This window comes from Eucyclogobius newberryi, unplaced genomic scaffold, assembly GCF_026437365.1.
Source record: "Eucyclogobius newberryi isolate DKJ021-1_F unplaced genomic scaffold, fEucNew1.0.hap1 SCAF_13, whole genome shotgun sequence".
In the NCBI taxonomy this organism is placed as follows: domain Eukaryota; kingdom Metazoa; phylum Chordata; class Actinopteri; order Gobiiformes; family Gobiidae; genus Eucyclogobius; species Eucyclogobius newberryi.
Genome location: NW_027315757.1, coordinates 17,179,461 through 17,194,258, shown reverse-complemented (window position 1 = coordinate 17,194,258; position 14,798 = coordinate 17,179,461). Strand labels below are relative to the sequence as shown.

The window sequence follows — 14,798 nt, the reverse complement described above, 5'->3', positions numbered from 1 at the left end:
TGCCGTCGCTAATTTTGCCACTATGTTTTTAATTAGCAGTTACTATTGTAAATAAATACGAACGTAAGCTTGTTGAATGTGATGCTAAAGGACAATAACACTCATATAACTCAATTTATATCACTTTTACGTTTATTGTACATTAGCACACGTGTAAATGTACCTTATTTGACGTGCCGTCGCTAATTTTGCCACTATGTTTTTAATTAGCAGTTACTATTGTAAATAAATACGAACGTAAGCTTGTTGAATGTGATGCTAAAGGACAATAACACTCATATAACTCAATTTATATCACTTTTACTTTTATTGCACATTAGCACACGTGTATTTGTACCTTTTTTGACGCGCCGTCGCAAATTTTGCGACTATATTTTGAATTAGCAGGTACTATATTGTTAATAAATCCTACCGTAAACTTGTTGTGCGCAAGTAATTTCCCTTGTGGATCAAAAATGCGCGTGTTAAAGACCATTGCAAGCATAAATGTGACGTTTCGGTGCGTTTCAAGAGAGTTTTGTAAAAGCCACAGACCGTAAAGAGCAAAGCTTATCTGCGGATTACGGCGCAGCACGTGACCAGTAGTGGACCGTCTCACGACAGGACGCAACAGACAGGGTTTATTTTAGTTTATTACACGAATTTAAATCAACAACAACACCGCAAAACCGTGAAATACAGCAAATCACGTGAATCAATTGCTTGTATCTGTCATTAAACGTGACAAATCCTCCGAAATCAGTGCTGTCAAACCGATCAACGCGAAAAGGAAGCAATAAATCCACGTAACAACACGATCAAAGTTGAAATTGCGTCAGGTTGAGCTTTAAAACACACCTTAACGCGTGGAAAACCGCAATAAATATCGAGTTTAATGAACCCGACGTCACTTTTTAAAGCTGGACGTGGTTATAAACACGGCTAAAACAAGCTAACGCACGTAGTGCACCTGTTGATCGCTCAGTGGGAAAAGTACACGCAAAACTCCGCAGTATTTCGTGGACAAACGCGGGTAAATTGGCGAAACGTCGCGTGGTTTGAGGAGAATGAAACGTACCCGTCAGCGGTTTGACTTTCCTCTTCGCACTTTGTTGTGGGACGTGTGTTGTAAAGGCAGAGGATGACGAGCCCTTCTGCGGAAGAGGCTAAAGCCCAGGCGTTTGGTCCCGGGCCGGGGGCGTGGTTTCGCCGCGTGAAGAGGATACGTTGTACCGCGAGCCCGGGTCTAAAAGTATTAACAACTGCAATACAAGTACATTTTGTAAAAGTACGTTTGGTTGATTGTAACAGGCAGTATTCAAAGTATCTACGACGGCAAGTAGTGGGAACGGGACCAATGACGTCATGTTCAAAACTGCAGGAATGAGAAGCCACGCCTCTTCATAGTAGTATTTAACTATGATGATAATAATATAAAATATAGCCGCAAGCGGCAATGATCGGCCCTCGCCACGCCGCCGCCACGCCGCAATAGGAGGGGGCGCTAACGCGCCCCAATTGTCCTTTTAGTACATCTACTGATGAATCTGTGACGCTGTCACATCTTCTCCCCTTTGTTTTACCATCAAAAAGCAATTTTATTTTGAATTCTTGGCAAAATGTGCGGCTTTGCCGCACAGACACCGTGACTCTTTGAATTAAAATGTGGATAACTTTTGATGGTCCACCCCTGAAGATGAGTCCCACCAAATTTCAGGTTAATAGGGCGAACGCCCTGGGAGGAGTTTGTGAAAGTCTAAAGTGTAAACATGTTCTGGCGATTTCCCCATTGGAATAACATGGGAGGTTTCGGTCATCGCTACGGCAAAGCCATAACAATTATGACATGGGTCTCATTGACTTTTTTGATGGGGATGCCAAAATTGAGTATTGTGTCAAATTTCATAAAATTTCGCAAAACTAAACATTTAACCTCCATATAAAATCTGTAGGGGGCGCTGTGGCGCTAAATTAATTTATTTCACTTCAAGTAGGTTTAGGGCAAAGAGTTTAACAACTGATTCTAATTTGACGCAATTCGGACTTTATCCGCGCAAACGGCAGAAATGTTAAATTTGGGAGATTTTTGAAATTCTTGCTACAGTTTGCGGCTTCGCCGCACAGAGACCGTGACAGGTATCAATGTAATTTTAATAACTTTTGATGTCCCACTCCTCAGTACCATTTTCACCAAATTTCAGCTTTTTAGGGCCAACGCCCTGGGAGTAGTTCGTAAAAGTACGACGTTTGGAAAAACTCCCGAGTCATGTTTAGCCATTTTTGAAGCAATATGGCCGACATTTGGTTGGGCGGACGGCGTTGCCGTAGTAATATTTTGTACTTCTCTTGTCACCATCTACCTCTGCGCCAAATTTCAAGATTCTACGATCATTTTGGGTCATTTCCTATCTCAATGCATTTTTGGTACATTTGGGGGCGCTGACGCGCCAATTTTTTTTATTTTAGAAAAGGGAAATAGCCAGAATGTAGAGAGGCACGATTTTTAGAGGTGTGCAAATTTTTGTGACTTTTCGTCAATGTTCACTGGGTGAAAAATAGGGGGGTTGGTCCCGAAAAGAAGAAGAAGAAGAAGAAGAAGAAGAAGAAGAAGAAGAAGAAGAAGAAGAAGAAGAAGAAGAAGAAGAAGAAGAAGAAGAAGAAGAAGAAGAAGAAGAAGAAGAAGAAGAAGAAGAAGAAGAAGAAATAATAATATTCCGATGCGAAAACGATATTTCCCATTTTGTGTATTTGGCCCTCTAAACAGTAATAATGTTACATTTTTGCATTACATGCTTATATGCACGGAACATGCAAGAGATTGGGAACGTATTCGTGAGCTACTTAGCGCAAATGAGTGCTTTATATGGGGATGACGACCGCAAAGTGGTCGTCATCCCAATGTAAAGTGCTCGTTTAGTGCGCACTTTTGCACGGGCTTTGCCCGTTTACAATGGTAATGTTCCATTTTCCTACTACTAATTAGTATGCAAGGGGCGTGCGTGAGTGAAGGAGTGCGTTAGTGAGTGTTTGGAAGTGGGCGAGCGCTTCGCGCTCGATTTCGCAAGGCCTTACGAGATTAATAGGCCTCTCGCCAGTTTGTGGCGCTCGGGCCTAACAAGCAGCAGATTTTCATTTAGCTTGCGAGTTGGCTACTTTTCAACTGAACAGTTTTGAATCCTACGACTCGGAGTCCATTGTAAATACAAACTAAGTACATGGACATAGGGTGTAGGTGAAAACTAAACATTTCTGGGCACTCAAGCCTCAAAATACAGAACAATACAAGATCACTCAAACGAGCACGAATCAATCCATTCCAAAGTTTCAAAGTACTTAAAAGATCATTTCACATAATGAGTTAAGGATAAACTAAATACATGTAGTGTTTGTACAAGAAGAGCCAGAGTCGGCTCTACATCCTGAGGAGACTCAGGTCTTTTGGAGTGACAGGGCCACTCCTGAAGACCTTCTACGACTCTGTGGTGGCATCAGCTCCTGTAGGTGTGGCCTGCTGGAGCAGCAGCATCACAGAGAGGGAGAGGAAGAGACTGGACAAAGTCATCAAGAAGTCCAGGTCCGTCCTGGGCTGTGCTCTGGACTCGGTGCAGGAGGTGGGGGACAGAAGGGTCCTGGCTAAACTCACATCTATGCTGGACCATGAGTGTCGCCCCCTGCAGCACACTCTGTCCGCTCTGGAGAGCAGCTTCAGTGAGAGACTGATCCACCCTCGCTGTGGGAGGGAGACGTTTCACAGGTCTATTCCTTCCTGCTGCTGTCAGACTTTATAACAAACACTGTTAGTCCTGAACACTCGCAATACTGACTTAACCATGTGCAATACTCTGACATAATGTCAATCATATTGGTGCAATGTCGGTGTAATCCCTCATTCGTCCAGGCGTGTTCCATAGTAGAGAAAGCTTCAGTTGTAGTCATCTGGACTCAGTTTGAAAAATTAGACGTTTCGACTCTCATCCAAGAGTCATTGTCAATAAAAGAATTTAGATCGAGAACTCCGATATTAATACTGTTCTGTGTTAAGACCCGCCCATTGGGCGGAGCCTTCCTGAAGTAGAAAGAGTTGTTTGTTTGTAGAGAGAGAACAGAAACTCCCCCCTTGTATCTACCGAGCTAGCCTATTCAGAATTTTAATGGGCTATTAGAATCCTCTTTGTCTTTGTGAGACCCTGGCTCAACCACCCTGAGTACCTGATTAGAATCCGAATGTCCTTGTCCTGGTCCTCTACCTTTCCAGGGGTTCAGTAACCCATTATAAATAGCTGTAGTGGGTGGTTGGAACCAAAGAGCAGATACTGGTCCGTGTGTGTAGGTTTCCTATATACTTCTATTTGGAGTTTCCCGTCCTCTCCTCTGATCGTGGAACAATCAAGAAAGGCCAAGCGGTTCTCCTTAGCGTCTTCTCTTGTAAACCTAATATGTGGGTCCACCGCATTGATGTGATCAGAGAAGGTTTCCAGCTCTTGTTTCTTGATTGTTACAAAAGTATCATCGACATAGCGGAGCCATAGTTTTGGGGCTATGCCTGAGAATGAGGACAGTGCCTTCTTCTCAAAGTGCTCCATGTACAGGTTGGCCACTATGGGAGAGACGGGCGAGCCCATGGCACAGCCATGAATCTGTCTGTAAAATTGTCCCCGGAATTGAAAGTAAGTGGTGTTCAGACAGATGTCCAACAGTTTACATATGTGTTCAGGTGTCAGTTTGGTCCTTTCCTGTAGGGTGGTGTCTTCCTGCAGTCTGATCCTCACCGCTGCTACTGCATCAGAGGTCGGGATGCAGGTGAACAGGGACACAACATCATATGAAACCATGAGGTCATCTGGGTCCAGTTGGAGATGTTTCACTTTATCCACAAAGTTGTGCGTGTTTTCCACATGATGTTCCGAATTCCCCACAAGTGGAGCCAATATAGTTGTTAAATGCTTGGCCACATTGTAAGTGATGGAATCTGTGCTGCACACTATGGGTCTGAGTGGAACCTCCTTTTTGTGTATTTTTGGAAGGCCATAAATGCAAGGCATGGCTTCCCCAGGATACAGTCTGTAATACTGAGCCGGTATTACTTGTTGATACTTGTTGAGCCAGGGTCTCACAAAGACAAAGAGGATTCTAATAGCCCATTAAAATTCTGAATAGGCTAGCTCGGTAGATACAAGGGGGGAGTTTCTGTTGAAACAAACAACTCTTTCTACTTCAGGAAGGCTCCGCCCAATGGGTGGGTCTTACCACAGAACAGTATTAATATCGGAGTTCTCGATCTAAATTCTTTTATTGACAATGACTCTTGGATGAGAGTCGAAACGTCTAATTTTTCAAACTGAGTCCAGATGACTACAACTGAAGCTTTTTCTACTATATTGGTGCAATATTCTCCATCCATATAACTGCTGTAAATAAGAGTGTTACTTTTGTTACTGTCATTATTATTCTTATTTTACTTTTTATTAAGAATATAAGAGGTGTTTTATAAGAGTTTTTTTTTTTTATAAGAGCTTTTCTATTAAGCTTTCTATTTTGTTTTTTTTAAACCCTCTTTAAGTTATCTGTTCTTTTTACTTCTGTACCAACTTGTGCCACTTTTTTATGCTTGAACAAAACATACATTCATTTAGAATTTGTATCATTTACTTTGCACAAATAACACTGAAATACTCTTGTAACTCTTAACACCGTAAAGTGAAGCCGGCACCCGATCGAAATGCCCGGGGTTTAGAGAGTCACGTGGACATGAGCGCGCCGCTGATTGGCTGCTCGCGGTTCCGCTGTTGCCAGGCGCTGATGACGCAGAGGGCCATTGATTATTGAAAGGTTTTCCGTTCCTATCGTCTTTCTTTCTTTCTTTCTTTCTCCGCTGGTTTTTACGGGCCGCGCTTTGCACAGAGGATAAAAACGGCAAAACTGTCTCAAATATTAGTCGCGTGTCTCAATCTTTGTGTCAGAATAATTGTATTTCTTTTTTTTTTTTTTTTGCTGAATATTGTAAATAAACGTGCACAAAGTGGGGGACTATAGACTGTTGGTCACTGCAGTAAATCCGTCCTAAAAGTTACATTTATCAGAGGTTTTAAAGTGCTACTACTCCTTAATCCAGCGACACGTTTCACTAAAACGCAATGAACGCAATTATATTTCCGATTTTACAAAACATTTTTCCCCATTTGTCCCCTGTTTGACCATTTTTGCCAATGTTTATAATTGTACTTCCTGGTTGGACACGAGCAGCAGATATGATGCAGGTAGAGGTGATGCCACAGCTGTCACCTAGCAACCAGGCTGTAAACAAGAGCCGAAATCCATATAAATGACACAACAGTTATTATTTGAGAAACAATAACGCCATAATTTTGTCAAACGACGATTCAGAATGTCAGAAAAGTGTCCGTTAAGTGTAACCATGGATCTATCTCTGTGTTTTCCACGTCACCTTTTGATGACATCACAGAGGGACTCGGCTCTACTCCCTGTAATTTTTTACCTCTTTTTATGTCTTTTTTATTCTTTTGTTTGAAGCTATATAATGGTAAATAATGTATAAAATGACAAGTGCAGCAAAAAGGGCTTCACATGTGATTATGGGCCAATTCACCAAGAACTCTAAAACAAAATATAGCAGTGAAGTAAAAATATGGCTTCAGAAAACGAATAAAAGATACTCTCCGCATAACAAAATATATCTTATTCCAATATGTTTTTAGCCTTTGATGTTAAGTTTAGTAGATTGTTTTCTTGTTAAAACCATCTCAGCTGTTCTGTTGAAATATGTAATACACCCACTTTAATCATTGAAACTGAGATTAAATATGTTGCGTGAATACTAAGTTTTACTCTACATTCTGAGTATACGTGTCAGTTACTCTACATTCTGCTTACGTGTCAGTTACTCTACATTCTGAGTATACGTGTCTGTTACTCTACATTCTGCTTACGTGTCAGTTACTCTACATTCTGCTTACGTGTCAGTTACTCTACATTCTGCTTACGTGTCAGTTACTCTACATTCTGAGTATACGTGTCAGTTACTCTACATTCTGAGTATATGTGTCAGTCACTACATTCTGAGTATATGTGTCAGTCACTACATTCTGAGTATATGTGTCAGTTACTCTACATTCTGAGTATACGTGTCAGTTACTCTACATTCTGAGTATAGGCAAGGCAAGGCAAGGCAAGTTTATTTGTAGAGCACATTTCATACACAAGGCAATTCAAAGTGCTTCACACAGCAGGAAAAATGCATTCAAATCACAAAGAAATTACAGAAATACAATAAAATTAACTAAATTAAAAATCATCAATCCAACTGATTTTCTAAACTAATAAAATCACAAACAAAAGAGAAGAGTGCAAAGAAAAAATCCTTTCAGTCATATGCGCAGCTAAACAAAACTGTTTTAGCTTAGATTTGAACATTGTCAGAGTAGAACCTGTCTCACATCTTCAGGAAGACTGTTCCAGATTTTAGCTGCATAAAACTGAAACGCAGATTCCCCATGTTTTGTCCTGACTCTGGGCACCAGCAGGAGGCCGGTCCCTGAGGTCCTCAGAGTCCGAGATGGTTCATATGGCACTAACATATCCAAGATGTACTTTGGTGCTAGGCCATGGAGAGACTTGTACACAAGCAGAGCTGCTTTAAAGTCTATTCTCTGAGCCACAGGAGCCAGTGCAGAGACCTGAGAACAGGACTAATGTGATCATACTTCCTGGTTCTAGTCAGGACCCGAGCAGCAGCGTTCTGGATGTACTGCAGCTGTTTTACAACTCGTTTGGAGAGACCAGTGAGCAGGCCGTTACAGTAGTCTAATCTACTGGAGACAAACGCGTGGATAAGTCTCTCTAAATCTGGTTTTGACACTATATTTTTGATTTTGGCAATGTTTTTTAGATGGTAAAAAGCTGCTGATGTTATTGATTTGACGTGGCTATTAAAGTTCAAGTCTGAGTCCATTATTACCCCCAGATTTCTAATTTGGTTTGTAGGTTTTAGAGCGAGACTCTGGAGGTGACCGCTAACACTTTCTCTTTGTTTCTGTGGGCCAAAAACGATTATTTCAGTCTTGTCTAAGTTCAGCTGGAGAAAGTTGTTTTGCATCCACAAACTGATCTGTTGGATGCAGTGACAGAGTGAATCTACTGGTCCATAGTCACCTGCCGATAGTGAAACATAGATCTGAGTGTCGTCTGCATAATTGTGATAGGACACATTTTCACTGCGTATCAACTGACCTAACGGCAGCATGTAGAGGTTGAACAGAAGGGGACCCAGGACTGACCCTTGGGGCACTCCACAGGTCAGGGTCATGTGGTCTGAGACACAGCTACCAATTTCAGCAAAGTACTTCCTGTCTTCCAGATAGGACCTTAACCAGTTTAGGGCAGTGCCAGTGATGCCCACCCAGTCCTCTAGTCTCTGTAAGAGGATCCCATGATCGACAGTGTCAAAAGCAGCACTCAGATCTAACAGAATTAAGACTGAGGCTTTGCCCGTGTCAGTGTTCAGGCGGATGTCATTTGTCACCTTGACAAGAGCAGTCTCAGTGCTGTGATGAGGTCTAAAACCTGACTGAAAAACATCAAATGAGTTGTTTATTAAGAGGAAATCTGTGAGCTGTTGGTAAACAACCTTTTCAAGGACTTTGCCCCAAAATGGCAGATTAGAGATGGGCCGGTAATGACTCAGTACTGCAGCATCAAGACTGCTCTTCTTTATGTGTCAGTCACTACATTCTGAGTATATGTGTCAGTTACTCTACATTCTGAGTATATGTGTCAGTTACTCTACATTCTGAGTATATGTCAGTTACTCTACATTCTGAGTATACGTGTATATGTGTCAGTTACTCTACATTCTGAGTATATGTGTCAGTTACTCTACATTCTGAGTATATGTGTATATGTGTCAGTTACTCTACATTCTGAGTATATGTGTCAGTCACTACATTCTGAGTATATGTGTCAGTTACTCTACATTCTGAGTATATGTGTCAGTTACTCTACATTCTGAGTATACGTGTCAGTTACTCTACATTCTGAGTATATGTGTCAGTTACTCTACATTCTGAGTATATGTGTCAGTTACTCTACATTCTGAGTATATGTGTCAGTTACTCTACATTCTGAGTATATGTGTATATGTGTCAGTTACTCTACATTCTGAGTATATGTGTCAGTCACTACATTCTGAGTATATGTGTCAGTTACTCTACATTCTGAGTATATGTGTCAGTTACTCTACATTCTGAGTATACGTGTCAGTTACTCTACATTCTCAGTATACGTGTCAGTTACTCTACATTCTGAGTATATGTGTCAGTTACTCTACATTCTGAGTATATGTGTCAGTTACTCTACATTCTGAGTATATGTGTCAGTTACTCTACATTCTGAGTATATGTGTCAGTTACTCTACATTCTGAGTATACGTGTCAGTTACTCTACATTCTGAGTATACGTGTCAGTTACTCTACATTCTGAGTATATGTGTCAGTTACTCTACATTCTGAGTATATGTCAGTTACTCTACATTCTGAGTATATGTCAGTTACTCTACATTCTGAGTATATGTGTCAGTTACTCTACATTCTGAGTATACGTGTCAGTTACTCTACATTCTGAGTATATGTGTCAGTTACTCTACATTCTGAGTGTACATGTCAGTTACTCTACATTCTGAGTATATGTGTCAGTTACTCTACATTCTGAGTATACGTGTATATGTGTCAGTTACTCTACATTCTGAGTATACATGTCAGTTACTCTACATTCTGAGTATATGTGTCAGTTACTCTACATTCTGAGTATACGTGTATATGTGTCAGTTACTCTACATTCTGAGTATATGTGTCAGTTACTCTACATTCTGAGTATATGTCAGTTACTCTACATTCTGAGTATACGTGTATATGTGTCAGTTACTCTACATTCTGAGTATATGTGTCAGTTACTCTACATTCTGAGTATACGTGTATATGTGTCAGTTACTCTACATTCTGAGTATATGTGTCAGTCACTACATTCTGAGTATATGTGTCAGTTACTCTACATTCTGAGTATATGTGTCAGTTACTCTACATTCTGAGTAACTATGCTGGGGGAAGTATGGCAGCTTGAGCACTATCCTCTTCTTCTTCTGACTACTTATGCTATCAAACAATATTTCTTTTTTGATTCCACTTGCAAACTGTTCACCGCCTTCTTTTCTTTCTCTCACTCCTGAGGATCTGTGGACCCAGATGCCCCTCCCCTGGTGAAGTGGTCCCTGCCCTGTGTGGACGGTCCCTCATCTGCCTGAGGAGTGGGTCCAGCTCGCCCCCGACGGTCCCTCATCTGCCTGAAGAGTGGGTCCAGCTCGACTCCGACGGTCCCTCATCTGCCTGAAGAGTGGGTCCAGCTCGACTCCGACGGTCCCTCATCTGCCTGAAGAGTGGGCCCAGCTCGCCTCCGACGGTCCCTCATCTGCCTGAAGAGTGGGTCCAGCTCGCCTCAGACGGTCCCTCTTCTGCCTGAAGAGTGGGTCCAGCTCGCCTCCGACGGTCCCTCATCTGCCTGAAGAGTGGGTCCAGTCGCCTCAGTCGGTCCCTCATCTGAAGAGTGGGTCCAGCTCGACTCAGACGGTCCCTCTTCTGCCTGAAGAGTGGGTCCAGCTCGCCTCAGTCGGTCCCTCATCTGCCTGAAGAGTGGGTCCAGCTCCAGTCTCCCTCGTGTCCGTCTGTCCGTCTGTGAGAGTCGGATCTCTCCTTCACTGGAACTCCTCCAGGTTTCTACGCTTTTTTCCCAAAGAGGTTTTTTTTGTAGTTTTTCCTGGCCGAGAAGGAGAGTCTAAGGACAGAGGACCCTGGGACATCGTCCCTCGCCACCACAGACATTGTCTGACTTCATCGCCACCACAGACATTGTTGATTCATTTCTCCCTGTGGCCCTCAGAGGCAACTGTTGTTGTGATTTTGGGCCTTACAAAAATAAATTGATTTGATTTGAGTTGAGTATATGTCAGTTACTCTACATTCTGAGTATATGTGTCAGTTACTCTACATTCTGAGTATACGTGTCAGTTACTCTACATTCTGAGTATATGTGTCAGTTACTCTACATTCTGAGTATACGTGTCAGTTACTCTACATTCTGAGTATATGTGTCAGTTACTCTACATTCTGAGTATATGTGTCAGTTACTCTACATTCTGAGTATACGTGTCAGTTACTCTACATTCTGAGTATATGTGTCAGTTACTCTACATTCTGAGTATACGTGTCAGTTACTCTACATTCTGAGTATATGTGTCAGTTACTCTACATTCTGAGTATATGTGTCAGTTACTCTACATTCTGAGTATACGTGTCAGTTACTCTACATTCTGAGTATATGTGTCAGTTACACTACATTCTGAGTATATGTGTCAGTTACTCTACATTCTGAGTATATGTGTCAGTTACTCTACATTCTGAGTATATGTGTCAGTTACTCTACATTCTGAGTATACGTGTCAGTTACTCTACATTCTGAGTATATGTGTCAGTTACTCTACATTCTGAGTATACTTGTCAGTTACTCTACATTCTGAGTATATGTGTCAGTTACTCTACATTCTGAGTATACGTGTATATGTGTCAGTTACTCTACATTCTGAGTATATGTGTCAGTCACTACATTCTGAGTATATGTCAGTTACTCTACATTCTGAGTATACGTGTATATGTGTCAGTTACTCTACATTCTGAGTATATGTGTCAGTCACTACATTCTGAGTATATGTCAGTTACTCTACATTCTGAGTATATGTGTCAGTCACTATATTCTGAGTATATGTCAGTTATTCTACATTCTGAGTATACGTGTCAGTTACTCTACATTCTGAGTATACGTGTCAGTTACTCTACATTCTGAGTATATGTGTCAGTTACTCTACATTCTGAGTATACGTGTCAGTTACTCTACATTCTGAGTATACGTGTCAGTTACTCTACATTCTGAGTATATGTGTCAGTTACTCTACATTCTGAGTATATGTCAGTTACTCTACATTCTGAGTATATGTGTCAGTTACTCTACATTCTGAGTATACGTGTCAGTTACTCTACATTCTGAGTATATGTGTCAGTTACTCTACATTCTGAGTATATGTGTCAGTTACTCTACATTCTAAGTATATGTGTCAGTTACTCTACATTCTGAGTATATGTGTCAGTTACTCTACATTCTAAGTATACGTGTCAGTTACTCTACATTCTGAGTATATGTGTCAGTTACACTACATTTGAGTACTTCACTACATTCAAACTATTGTCTGATGGTAAATTCTATCGCTCAAAGTTTAGCCACTAGAGAGCGCTGCAGGACCGGGCACTGTCGCTTTTTGTGTTTTGTGCTTCATACATTCCTAAATGTAAATATTCATACATATTATAACACTTAAACAAAGCAAAGCATAGGGAATGGAATAGGAAAAACTCTGCTTATGGGGACAATGGGAACGATGAGCTCCATTGCTCTCTGGTTTTAACCGGAAATTAATTTTTACACATAATTATTTGCACTGGATTTTAAAAAAGCAACTGTATTTTAACAAAGTGAATTTTAAAACATGTTCATGCACTGAAATTTAAAACACAGTACAAACTGAATATTAAATCATAGTATATATATATATATTTATTCATTTTCTAATCTTATTTATTTTGTATTATTATCTTATTTAATTTATTATTAATATTTTTACTTGATCAGATGTTAAAAAATGTGTTTTTTAAAAGCTGAATTCAAATGCAAAAAAAAATTACATATATTCAGTAGCTTTGGTAATAAAAACACAAAATAACCTTCATATTTAGAGCACCCTTTTTAAATTGTCAAAACAAGACCAAATTCAACCCTCGTGTGAATCCTCAGAGCCTCCGGGTGTGAAAGAAGCCGTCATATCCCTGATACCAAAGAAGGGAAAGACCGACTGGATTGTGCCTCATATAGACCTATTTCTATTCTGAATGTGGACTATCATATAAACAACTCAAATATGTCCAAAAGAATGGAACAAACATGGAAAAATTATACTCCTCTTTTTACTACTATTAAGAAAGATCTTGAAAAATGGAACCTTATCCCATCAAAGGGTAGAAACTATATAAATGAATGTTTTGTCCAGATTTTTCTATCTGTTCCAGACTCTTCCGATTTCCATCCCCGGCTGTTTGATATGTGGAATAAAGCAATCTCCAAATCTATATGGCCAGGAAAATAAACCTATATCCGATTCAAAACCTTACAATTATCAAAGGATAAAGGAGGTGGGGTTTACCTTGTCTGATAAATTACTTTATTTCAGCTCAAATCAGAGTGTTGCTGGTGTGACCCAGAGTATGAAGCTCAATGGAAAAAATATTTAGTGTAATGTTGTGCCTGAGGTTCCTGTGCAGGCCTTACTGGCAGATGACAAACGGTTGAGTCTGTTTGAGGAAGTTGAGAATCCCTGGGTGAAATCTGTGCTTACAACATGGAAGGAGCTGATCAAGACATACAAACTGGACAAAGATGTTTTAATCTTAAACTGGTCAGTTTATGACCCAAGGTTTTTTAAAATAGAACTGACCTGAGATTTAAGGTCTGGATTACAAAAGGTATAAAAGTGATAATCACATGAAAAGCTTTGATATGTTGAAATAATCATCTGACTTGGAGAAACAGGACTTTTATAGGTTTTTACAAATAAGGAGTTACTATAACCAAGAAATTAAACTATAGCTAATGACCATTGTAGCCCCCTGACTGAGATGTTTATCAAGGCTTATGAATCTGAACTTTCAATGGGATTTATATCTAGATGATATCATTGCATTTCCAATGTGGAAGACCACAAAATCACGTGTTTGGAGAGAGTTTTGTTGGAAGAATACATCACGTTTTTTCACCATGTCAAAGTGCCATTACTCACAGGGAAAACGCAGACTGTGAGGAATCGTGGCAGCAGGAGGCAAATCACTATCACGTGTTCTGGGACTGTCCTGTGGGTCAAACGTTTTGGACTGAAATTAAGGATGCACTGCAGACAGTTTTTGACATTTTGGAACTATTTCCTTGGGCCTGAGGACTCCTGCCACGGACACAATAAACAGTTACCGCTGGAACATACTCTTGGCAGCGGCGAAAAAGGCCATCACAATATGGATGACACTAATTGCAATGACAACCAAGGACTGGACAGACAGCACTTTGGACATTCATTGGACTTTTAACTTTACTTACCTATGTTTAATACCAGCTAGTTATTTATTGTCCATCGTTGTTGTATCCATTGTTCAGTGTTTGATGTCTGTGTTGCACCGACCGCCAGGACAAGTTCCCATGTCCGTGAATCATGTTTATTGACAAATGGCAATAAACTTTATTCTGATTCTGAAAAATGGAAAAACTCACATTCGGCTTCGAACTGAAAATGGACACATTTGAATGACCAAGAGGAACGTTTCATTATTTATTTATTTTCCTTTCCCTCACCTGTTGGATGTCTGCTTATTTTGTTTTTTGTCTTCTGCTATGAAGGTTATTTTGTGTTTTTATTACGATTTTATTTTAAACATCTAGTAAAATCTAGTAATAGTAATATCCATTGTATATAAATATTTAATCAATTTAATTGATTAAAAAAATCAATGTCAAAAAAACAAAATCGTAATAAGAACAAAATAACCTTCATATTCTGCTCTCTCTCTCTCTCTCTCTCTCTCTCTGGCTCGTATTTCAATGCTGTCTTTTTATGTTTGAAAATATGATAAACTTAAAAAAAGAAAAATTAGAAAAATAGAAAA

General features: G+C 40.2%; 1 protein-coding gene across 3 annotated transcripts in view; it reads right to left on the bottom strand.

Annotated features, from left to right (window-relative positions):
* Window positions 1-1,103, bottom strand: part of LOC140358103 (V-type proton ATPase 116 kDa subunit a 1-like) — a 43,930-nt gene extending 42,827 nt beyond the window's left edge. For 2 of the 3 annotated variants that reach the window (XM_072442761.1, XM_072442762.1), the window contains exon 1: window positions 1,058-1,103. The gene's annotated coding sequence lies outside the window, so the exon portion shown is untranslated. The remainder of the gene's footprint in view (window positions 1-1,057) is intronic. The other variant, XM_072442763.1, reaches the window with a different exon arrangement.
* Between the last annotated feature and the right edge of the window lie 13,695 nt (window positions 1,104-14,798).